Raw genomic sequence first — 10,982 nt, forward strand, 5'->3', positions numbered from 1 at the left:
CAGCACAAAGAAATAACGAATTCCTATTGAAAGGAGGATGCGCTGTTGTCTCACAGAACTGCTTTGATCTGGGGGACTCCTGGGCAGCCCATGGGGTCATGACACCAACAATCACAGCAGCTAACCTTCCCTGCGTGCTGTCCCCCCACAGCCTTTGCCCGAGTCCAGCAGGCTGTCTCAGCAGCCGTGTTTTCACTGTGCTGCGGAAGGAAAGCTCGCAGCTTGGCGGGACTGCAATCCCTCTGCATCAGAGAGCGTCCCGAGCCAAATTCCCTCTCCCCGCTTCCCTCTGCGCCTGGCAGCCAGGAGCAGAGATCTCCATTGCAGCAAGCGGCACCAACTTTCTCCAACAGGCTCCACTAAGCTGAGCCTTATTGACAGGGCTCCCCCTGCTCCGCAGGCACCAACCCCGTGGTTTGCTCAGTGAGAAGAGTTTCCTGCGGGCAGCCAGCGAGCACACCCAGCACCCAGCTCCTGCAGGCCCACGTGCCTGGCCTCCACTCCCAGCTCTGCACATGTCTCTGCAGCAGGGATGTTTAGCAGGGAAGTTGTTGTGGCTAAAAATGGAGCAGCCCTCACATGCCTGGGCCACGTGACGCAGGAGCCACAAACAGCTCTCAGATGCAGCGGGCTGCACACACCAAGAGGAGAAGGGGAGGGCAGCGCCCGGGCTCACATGGGCTGGCAAGGAAAACACAAGCCCTAGGCTGGGTCAGGGCAGCAGAGCTGACTCCCAGCAGCACATGCCTGTGTCTGTGCCAGCACGGCCGCTGCTGCGGGTTGCCCAGGTCCCTCGGCCTCAGAGTGAAAAGAAACAACAACAAGAAGCCCTGTTCTGACGGGAATGTGCAGCGAGCCTGGACTCTCCCTGGTGCCCACGGACGTGGCTGTTTCGGCCAGTGGGGCCCAATCCTGAAGCGTACACAGGGGTTCCCAGGATAGCGCCGTCTGTCAATCACCCTCTGGGACCCAACACACCAGCACGTCAGTTGGACAGCGAGGGAGAAAGTTTGGGCCAAATCCATCCCCGGGGTAACGCCCTGGGTGCCAGGGGAGGATTCCCAAAGTGCTCAGTAGCTTGGTACATGTGGAGTGCAGGGCCCCTTGAACCTGAGCCCGGCTCTGGCCATCACCGGAGCGTCAGGGCTCCAGCTGCCAAGTGACGTCTTGCAGCGTGGTCTGTCCCGGTACCAGCTCCCGCCCCTAACAGCGAGGAGACCCTGTCTCTGCCCCACAGTCAGCGTGGTCTGTCCCGGTACCAGCTCCCGCCCCTAACAGCGAGGAGACCCTTTCTCTGCCCCACAGTCAGCGTGGTCTGTCCCGGTACCAGCTCCCGCCCCTAAAAGTGAGCAGGAGACCCTGTCTCTGCCCCACAGTCAGCGTGGTCTGTCCTGGTACCAGCTCCCGCCCCTAACAGTGAGCAGGAGACCCTGTCTCTGCCCCACGGTTCGCAGTCGAATTAAAGCAGGTGACAATCCATCGGGAAGGCTGGGGGAGGGAAGGTGCAGGCCAGATAAAGAGGTAAACAGGCAAAGTCCCTCCCCCGCCCAGCTGCTATCAGCTGGCATCAGGGCCCAGGCGAACTGCAAGTCAAGAGGAAATGAGGGATGTGCAGCGAGACAGGGCAGCGTCACCCACCCCAGGGGTTCAGAAATCCTGAGTCCCGCCCCCAGAACCTGGAGCCCAGAAATCGTCCCGGGGCGGGAGTTCCATGCACTCGCCTTCGCGTCTGCAAGCCCAGGGGCTGGAAACGTAGGCTGGAGGGGCTGTACACAAACACTGCTGCCATTTTTCCCTGTGCTCATGACTCCAGGAGCTGGGTCTTTCTGGAAACCACCAAAGCTCGGGAGAGCAGTCAGCGCCACGTCCTGAGCATGGACCTGAGCCGTGTCTGGAAACCACAAAACTACGGAGAAAAACCCCAAACTGAAGCAAAAACCCAACACAGGATTTTATAAACTACACCCCTGCCCTCCAGCCAGCAGCGTCTCAAGCTCCCCTACCCCGCAAGGAGCTCGCCCGGGAGGGAACAGTGACAAACAGAGGGCAAGGGCACCGATCCTGGCCACACCGACAAAGGCTCGTTCACCGTTTTGTACACTCCTAAGCTACAAAAGGTTTCTATGGCCCTTTGCACACGTCAAATGTCTGTGCAAGCCAGTGGCGAAGCAGGCCCTGGATTCCTCTGCGCCGAAGCGAGGCCCCCGGAGCAAGCCCCTTCTGCAAACACTTACAAAAACGGGCTTTACCCCAGGGCCAGTGGTTTTGACCCCTGGGCGGAGGTCTGCACCGGAGCTTGCATGGTGCAGCTATATCTGAGTAGTTCCCCTTCTCCAGCCTCCCCCACCCAAGACAGACCATCCCAGAGTGCTGCAGGGCAGGATCACTGTGAAACCAAAGCAGCAGGTCGAATTAGGCTGCCAAATGGGAGACAGGACGCCTGGCTTCCTTCCCCAAACCACCAGCCCGACCCTTGGGCAATCTAGCAGGAGACCCAAATGCAGAAGCTGTTTTCTTCGTGATCTGCTTTCAAAATGGGGGGATTGCGACATGCCTTGGGAGCAGCGTGGATGGGGAACAACCTAGGCCCCGAGCCTGCAAAGACCAACCCACATGCTTGATTCTGAGCCAAGGGCTAACCCCCTTCCCTGGAACGCCACCGGGAATTGAGGCTTTGCAGGAGCTGGGCTCTAGTTCGCCAGAATTTCTGGTGACGCTGCTCTGAGACGGCTGCATCCGGCAGGCAGGAATGTGGGCTCTCTCCCAAGGCAGGCAGTGGGTTAGGAGGAACAGCTAGTAACAGAACTCAGCCTACATTCCCTCCGCCTGGCAGCTCCTGCAATGCAGAGCAAAGGGGAGGCTGCTGGAAAGCTTTCACCAGCCACCTCCGCAGGCGTTACACTGCACCAAGCGGGGCGGGTCCCCGCGTCCTTGGGAAGGAGGGCAGGAAAGCCTTGCACGGGCTGCAGTGGAGATCCCACAAGGACGGAAAAACCCTTCCCTCGCTGCAGGTGCCTGGACAGCCTGCAGCAGGGGCTGGAGCACCAGTCCCAAGGCATTCACACACTCAGGGGTCACTGCAGCTAGGTCACGGTCCCAGGCAAACAAATGCATTTCCACCAGAGGGGGAGGGGGAGCCCTCTTCATTGTTGTGCAAGTCCCAGAGAGGCCCTGGAGGGGATCGTTTCAAAGGGGGGCAACGCACAAGCGACCACCCCTGGCTCGTGCATACCCCTCGAAATCCCCACGGCCTCTGGGAAGGGGTTGGTGCCCTTGGCCTTCTGCAGTCTCAAAGGTGACTTCAGGTTGCCCTGCTCCCAGTGCCTGCTTGTGCCAAGGCAGCCCGGGCGGCTTCCTGCACGGTCAGCGTTTCCCAGGCCTGTGTCACGGGCTGCAGCCGGGAGCCTGCGCCGGGCCCAACGCACCGAACAGGAGGGGGTGCATCCCAGCAGAAGGCTGGGTCGCTGCAGAGGCAGGGTGCTACAACCACCTGTCCGCTGGCTCAGTGCTGTGCTGAGCTGCCTATGGGGCAATCGGGGAGCAGGGGACGTCACAACAGCCTGCTCCAGGCCGAGGTGCTGCCCGGGGGGTGTCCCCGGCTGGCTGAATAATTGCACTCAGCATTACGGACCCCAGTTCAGTTCCCTGCCTCCCCCTCCCCATTTTGCAGCATTGGTTTCAATTAAAGCAGCTTCTGTTTTATACAACCCAGGGCTGGCGCTTCCATTTAGGTGACATAGGCAGTCGCCTAGAGCACCAGGATTTGGGGGGGCAGCATTTTGCCGCCCTTGGCAGCAATTCGGCAGTGGGTCCTTCACTTGCTCTGGGACCTGCCGCAGAATTGCCGCTAACGACCGGGAGCGAGGAAGGACCCCCGCCTAGGGCGTCAAAAACCCTGGAGCCGCTCCTGGTACAACCCACTTGGCACGGTGCTTTTGTGTCTCATGGGGGCGAGTCCCTGGCTGCCTGGTTTTTCTTTGGGGAGGGGAGGGGAGGGGTTGGTCCTGGAGCTGAGCTGGCCTCAGAGCCTGTCACATGCCAGCAGAGATGACTTTGTGCTGTGGAGAAAGAGGTTGCCTGGCAAAACCTCCAGGGCCGATCAGTTCTTGGCCTGGCAGTCTCGCCCGGCCCTTGGAGGAGGCTGGATTTCCTCTTCTTTGCCATGAGCCGAGACCTCACGCCCTGGCTGGAGGGGAGGGTCACGGTCTGGGACGGGAGTAATTGACCAGATGCACGTCAGGACCAGGGAGCATTTGCGGATTTTTCCCTCCAGTATATTGGTAACATGAAAAGCACCTTTCAGGGACCTCCCAGCCAATGTTACTGCCTGGTGCTTGTTTGCTGCGCCTGGAAGGGCCTCAGCCCTGGCTATCAGCTGAGTAAGGCTGTGAATTTAGTTTGCACTAAAAGACAATGTTTGTTAAAGAACCTCCCCCCCCCCCCCCAGTGGGCTGTATTTCTGCCTCCTCCAGCCCTGGCCTTTCACAGAAGCAGGCAGCAGCAGGTTTTAAGGAGGAATAGTCAGAAGGAAAAACTAGGGACCATTTAAGGTAGAATTGAATTGATGTTTGCTTGCAGGTCTGAATGTCCCCACTCCTTTTCTGCCATTAACCTCGCTGGGGGCAGAAACCACCAGGACTGGCAGTAACCCAAAGGTCCCGTCAAATGATGGCATAACAGGACTTTCGTCAGGGCCTGGGGCCGGATCCGGAGGTGGTGCAAATCAGCTCGGCTGGTGTCAGGAGAGCTATTCAGATTTCCTCCAGCGGAGGAGCTTGGCCTGTATACACGTGTCTTTGCTGCAAGGGGCCCAGAAAGGAGAATCGTTAGGGAACAAAATGTGACTGTTGAACGTCCTGATCCTTAAAATCAAACCTAAGGTGCGTGGTTTGTCCCCGGCAGATCATTTGTTACCTTCACGTGCACCCTACAGGTCTGACACGTATTATAGGGGCTGGCTGCAGGCTGGCAGCCGAGAGTCCTGCAGTCTATACCCCCCATGCCGGTGGCTCTCTGGATGGTCTCGGGCCCATCCCTTCTCTGTGCCTCAGTTTCCTCTGGGCTAATGGTCATGCCTGACCTGCTGATTAAGTGTTACATGTTATTGTTTGTTACGGTGGATTATTCACTTGGGGGCGGTGGAATTGGTTTGTCACAAAGCCTCTCACCGGAAGCTGCAGGCTCTGAGGAAGCGGAATTAGCTAGTCCTCGTATTGAACACCTGGTGTGCGGTGGAGTCAGAGCTCCCACTGCACGCTTGAATTGGCCTGTTCCGCAGGGGCTGACCTGAGGAATCCTTACGACGAGGAGCAGTCACCCTGGGCTCTGTGGGACGCTTTTCATCCCTTGGTCTCAAAGCGCTGTACGAAAGGCAGGTATCCTGAGCTCCAGCTGGGGAAACTGAGGCAGAACAAGGCCTGAAGTCACCCAAAGGCCAGTGGCAGACCTGGCAGTAGAATCTGTGTTCATGCTCTAGTGCGCTATGTGCCCTTACTCATGTGAGCCAGCCTTTCTCTCAGGTGTAAAGCCCTTGAATCCAATGGGACTGTTCACACGAGTTGATTGAGGTCCTCTGATGCAGATTCGGAGAGCACTCATAGCCCCTCCTCCGAGCCGCCCAGTGGGGTTACTCCTGTGACTGGCTTCTGCAGAGTGAGACCGCACCAGGGGCTGTAACCCAGAGTGCTGTGCTTAATGCCATGCAGTACAGACTCTATATGGACTCCACTTGGCTTTGGTAGCTGCAGCCTCATGTAAAAAGCCCTTTCCTGGAACAGGTTTTAATAAGATAAAGAATCTGGCAGTGGCCAGCCTTGAAGTAAAAATAACCTCTTACGCACACAGGTGCCAAGTCACATGGCACAGCGGCTGGGCACATCCAGGAGCTGGGACCCACAGGGCACAGAGACCTGATTCCTCAATCCTGAAGGAGATTTACTGCCCAGTCTCCCCTTCAGCCCCAAATGCAAAAGACCTTTTGAGGTCTGTTTTTAAGCTGCATCCTTGTGATTTCCAGCAGTGCAGCTCGTCTGTGACGGTCTCCTCTGAGGGAGGGCTAGAGGGTAGCAGTGGATCTGAGCCGAGCCTGCTTTGCTTGCAAGGTCTGGGGTGTGAAGGGACAAGTCCAGGCTAAAAGGGGATTTCCTGGTGGCACCAGCCAGGGGAGTGCGTGGGCTAGGCAGGAAGCTACATTCAGCTTCCTACGGGAGAAGTCCGATTCAGATCTCAGGGGACAGGCTGCTGCCATCCAGTATTTGGCAACTATCTCCAGCTCCATAGGGACGCGCTGCATGATTGGGAATATTTAGATATTATTTCTATCGCAGTAGGGCCCAAAGGCCCAGTGAAGGATCGGGCTCCAGTGAGCTAGTTGCTGTATGCACGTGTGACACTATCTTACACTGACGCAGGAATCTGTACTCAAATCTCTCGGGGACGATTGGGAGCAGGAGGTAGCCCAGTGCCTGATACCTTGTTCCCAGTGCGTCCCCCACTGGCACTGCCTCAGCGCAGGAGCTGGCTCAGGATCCATGTCACTGTCCACTGCTTTCGAATAGCTCTGAGACCCCGGAGGGCTGGAGTCGGTGCTCTCTGGAGCCAGTAGAAACACTCCCGTTGACTTTGGGCCAGTGTTTCACTAATCCAAGGGAGATGGATGGGGCTACAGTTTGGCCTTGGGCAGCATAAGGGACCCTGGCTGGAGATCCTGGGACTCAAAGCAGGGCAGAGAAGCAGCTGGTTTAGAATTATTATTTATTCGTATTGTGGTAGCGACCGTGGAGCTCTAGGTGTGGACCAAGACCCCAGCGCGCCAGGCACTGTACAAAGACAGAGCAAAAAGCCAGTCCCTGCCCCAAAGAGCTGACAGTCTAAGACCTGCCATTGCAAAGAGCTTGCTGATCCGTGGATGAAAGTTGCCATGGAAATGCAAACTATCACTGGTCAGTAACACCGTGCCTGGGAGTAGAATGTGTTCCTGCCATTTGACAAATTGGGGGAGCAGAAAGCACCTGTCCGTTGCTGTTCTTATCGCTAGACAACAAGGAATGTTTAAAATGACGTGTAGGAATCAGTTGTAAAACGCGAAGTCTGATACACAGAGCTCTTTGCCTCTGAAAAGCTTGTAGCTCCACCCTGCAAGCACACAGCTCCGTCTGAGGGGAACGCTCCAGTCACTCGGTACATTTCCTGCAGAACAAGTGGGGGGCGCTCGAGGGCACAGCGCTGTTTTTGTGAAGGTCCTACATAAACTTTGGCTTTGGTCAGCTTGGGAGGGGGAAGGGTGGACAGGCTCAGCATACGCAGGAAAAGTCAATAACCCCTCCCTTGCCATCAGTGTTAGCATCCTGTGGCAAGATCTTGACTTCAGCAACACTGAATCAGTCGATACCGGCCGAGGATCCGGAACATAGGGGCTGCCAGACTGGATCAGACCCCAGCGCCCCGGACCGTGGCCCGTCTCCAGCAGGAAGGCATGAGAACCCCACGGTGGGAAGTTAGACTCAAGAGATTCCTCTATCCCTGGCCAGGCTATTTCAGGCCAGTTCCATCCCTGGTGTAACAATCTTGGAAGGAATGTGGCCTCTTAATAACCCTAGTTGCCACAAGCTACGCAGTGCACAGGTGCTGAGCATTCACACAGCTCAGTGAGCCAGTGGGAGCTGCAGCCGCTTCACGTCCCCGACAATCAGAGACCGTTTCTATCTAGCAGTTGAATGTGAAGCAACAGCGTTTGCCATTTTTGTTGAGCTGCAGGGTTGTTCCCAGGGATGCAGATTCTCCCCAGATCAGCCACTGAGGTCACAGGGCAAGCTGAAGGCGTGAGGGCTGCAGGGCCGGTCCCACGCTCTGCAATCCCGCTCCCAGCTGCCAAGGTCACATTTGAGGAGCTGCTTCCCAATGCGAGGGGCTGCTGCAGTGGTTGTGGGTGGCTGTTTTTTCTGAGTTGAAAATGAATAGCTTAGGTCAGGACTGATTCTAGCAGCCCTGGAACATGGGTGCAGAGGGGAAGGAAGCTCTCTGGCAGGCAAGCAGAATCCCAGGCGCCTGCAAAGAGAGCGTGAAGTGCAGCTGTGCTCCAAGCTGAAACTAGGCTTGAGTCACAGCTGGGGTGCAGGAGCTCAGGCCAGACTGGGAATCCAGGCAAGTGATGGTGCACCTGGCAGGGCTGATGCACCAAGGCCCCAGTCACTTTTCAGTCCCCCTTGCTGGAGGCAGACAGGATCCGAGGTTCGCCTGGGCTAGCTGGGGCACGGAGAGGTCGGCTGACTGGTTCAAGGTGACTCAGGGAAGGAGTGGTTTATGCAGGATTCGGCGGTGGCCTCCCTCATCTCGGGCCAGATGAGGACACAACCTCTTCACCCCTTTGCCTGCACCTGTCAGGGCACTGAAGCTGATGGCAAAGCACCCGTTCAACGGGCAGGCAGGCAGGACTGTTTTCCTGAACCCTCTGAGCCTCGATGGGTAAAGAAAACCATCCAGGAGGCAAATGGGGAGATACAAACAGTGTTGGGTATTTAGGATCCTTGCCTCCCAGCATCAAAGCAACCTCACGTTGCCCGAGCTTCTGTGCGGCCATATGTTTGTGAGTCATAATTAAATAAACAATGACATGGGAAGTGGGTCAGGGTTTAGGATTTCCATCTGTGATCGGGAGGAACCTGCCGCACTGGTGCCAGACACGGGCAAGCCCATGACAAGGAATGGTGGAGAAACTCCATATAAGCCCTGCTAGTTAGTCTGAAAGGCTCAGTTAAGGTGGGATTGCAGAGCAGGGCAATCTGCCAGTGACCTTGGCTATCAACAGGTCCTGTGACGGTGCTTCAGGGGTTCCTCAGACCCACCCCTGGTTGGCCAGAGCGTCATCAAAACATCTTGGCATCAAACAGAGAAGCGGCGGGGCAAGGGGCTGGAACTGGCAGTGTTTATATGGATCTAGCGTTGTTTTAAGAATTGGTTAAAATTTCTCATTCCAAAACATGATTCTGACCAAAATGAGCCTTCAAAACAAAAAATAAAAAAAAATTCCTTGCAAGTTTTATTTCTTTCAACATTTTTCAGGTTTTCATCAAAAAAGCAGAAAAGTTTTTGCCCCAAAAAGTAAAAAAATCTCCCTTCTCGAATGTGTATTTTCTTGTACATTTCTTAATGGAAAATAGCAGCATTTTCTGACCAATTTTACTGGCATTGGTTTGCTTTGGGATCTCAGGCTGAGTGAGGTGTGGGGCAGATTTCAGAACAGAGGCTAAGTGGGTTTTTAGCCCAGACATTGCTCTGAACCCTCGCTGAGTGTGACACACCCTACAGCTTGAAGCGAGAGAAATAACTAACTCCTGGAGGAAATCCCAAAGTAGGCGCAATGAGACAGGTTTGCTACGCCCAAGAAGCGCATCTCACACCATCAGCCTGGGAAATGTCTCTCCTGTCAACAGCCTTGGCAGCTTTCCCAGCGGACGAGCACAGGTGCTATCGAGTTGAGGAACAGTTCCTTGAAGTTTCTGCCCTTCCTGTAATGACTCGTTTTAAAGACGGATCTTTGCTGGTATCACGGGGTAATTTGTCTTTGTTTTGGCTGTGGACACATGTTGCTGGCTGCACATGATATGGCTCCTTGGAAGTCCATGAAAACGATCTGGCTCTGGCTCTGCTGATTTGGGACAGCTCTGCAATACGTGATGAATACTGTGACCTAGTTATTGGGGTGTTTACTGTGTGTCTACACTGGATTAGATCAACAGGGCTACCTGGGAAAACAGGCAGGCAGGAAGAAGAATGGCTCAAGAGAAACCAGCTCTCAGCAGGTCCTTAAGACTGTTAAGGGACAATGCTGGACCCAGTAGCTTCGAGCATTCTGGCTCTCTGGCCAGCAGGACTGGGCTGGGCCAGTCTAAGAACAGAAGAGCTGAGGGAGGGTTAAAAGGACACAGGGAGCCACTGGATGTCCCAAGAAGGTAGGTCTGCCTAGGTCACCGTCAGGGATGCTGAGCTGTTAGTCAGGCCACTAGATTGTCTGGTGCTTTAAAATCCCCTTTTGTCAACAAGCTTTGTCCCTACTATAGAACGTGGGTTTACGCAGCTGCCTGGTCACCACGTTCGCCATTAGGCCCAGACTCCCACAGAGAAGAACTGTGAATGGTGAACTCAGCTGGACCTAGGTTGATTCCCAGGGCACTGTAGCCTGGTCTAAGAGTGGGAGAACTGTGAAATTCCACCCAGGACAGGGAAAGGTATGAGGGCTGGGGGAGGGGGAGCGCGTTGGCACTCAGGGACTCCAGAAAGTCCTGTCCTGTGATTCGGGAACCTACAGAAGGAGCAAATCAGAGAACTGCTGGGTCCTGACCCTTCAAGGACTGTAGCAATGATGATTATTATCCACAGCAGGACCGTTTCATCAGCTGGACCATAAACAACTTGTTCTTCAGGCGCTAGCCCTTATTTCCCAACGACCAGCCTGTTGAAATGTGCCAAAGAACCAAAGGAACAACCGTTAATGCCCCCTGACCTACATCAGCGCTGCAGCAGTGTTAGCCTGGCGTTGCTACGTGGCACGGCACACCTACTGCAGTGGCAGCACAGTACACACAGCTCTGGGGGGGAATCCAAATCTGGGGCGGGGGGAGGGGTCCCTCGTTTGAAAGCGTCATGAGGAATCTGTCCCATTTTCTTTTGCATTTCAGCAGATCAGGCTGGTCAATTTCAAGTTGAGGCTAGAGCTCATTTTGCTTGTAATTGTGCCTTTGGTAAAACGGGGTGTGGGGGGGAAGGGTGTCCCCTAAAGTAGCTGAGTCCTGTTCCTTGCGGAAGGGCCATTTGGACAAGTGAGCTGGGATGGCCGGGGGGGCTGTGTGGACGGGGGAGGGGGATGTCACGGCGGCCCTGGAAAAACTCCCCACTGCAAACGCACTATTTTATTTCGCGTTTTTCACGCCCCTACCATTTGCAAACCCAGTTTCTTCCAGGCCGCTGGCGATGTTTGCAAGCGC

The sequence above is a fragment of the Chelonoidis abingdonii genome, chromosome 21 (genome assembly GCF_003597395.2).
Source record: "Chelonoidis abingdonii isolate Lonesome George chromosome 21, CheloAbing_2.0, whole genome shotgun sequence".
NCBI classification, from domain to species: Eukaryota; Metazoa; Chordata; order Testudines; family Testudinidae; genus Chelonoidis; species Chelonoidis abingdonii.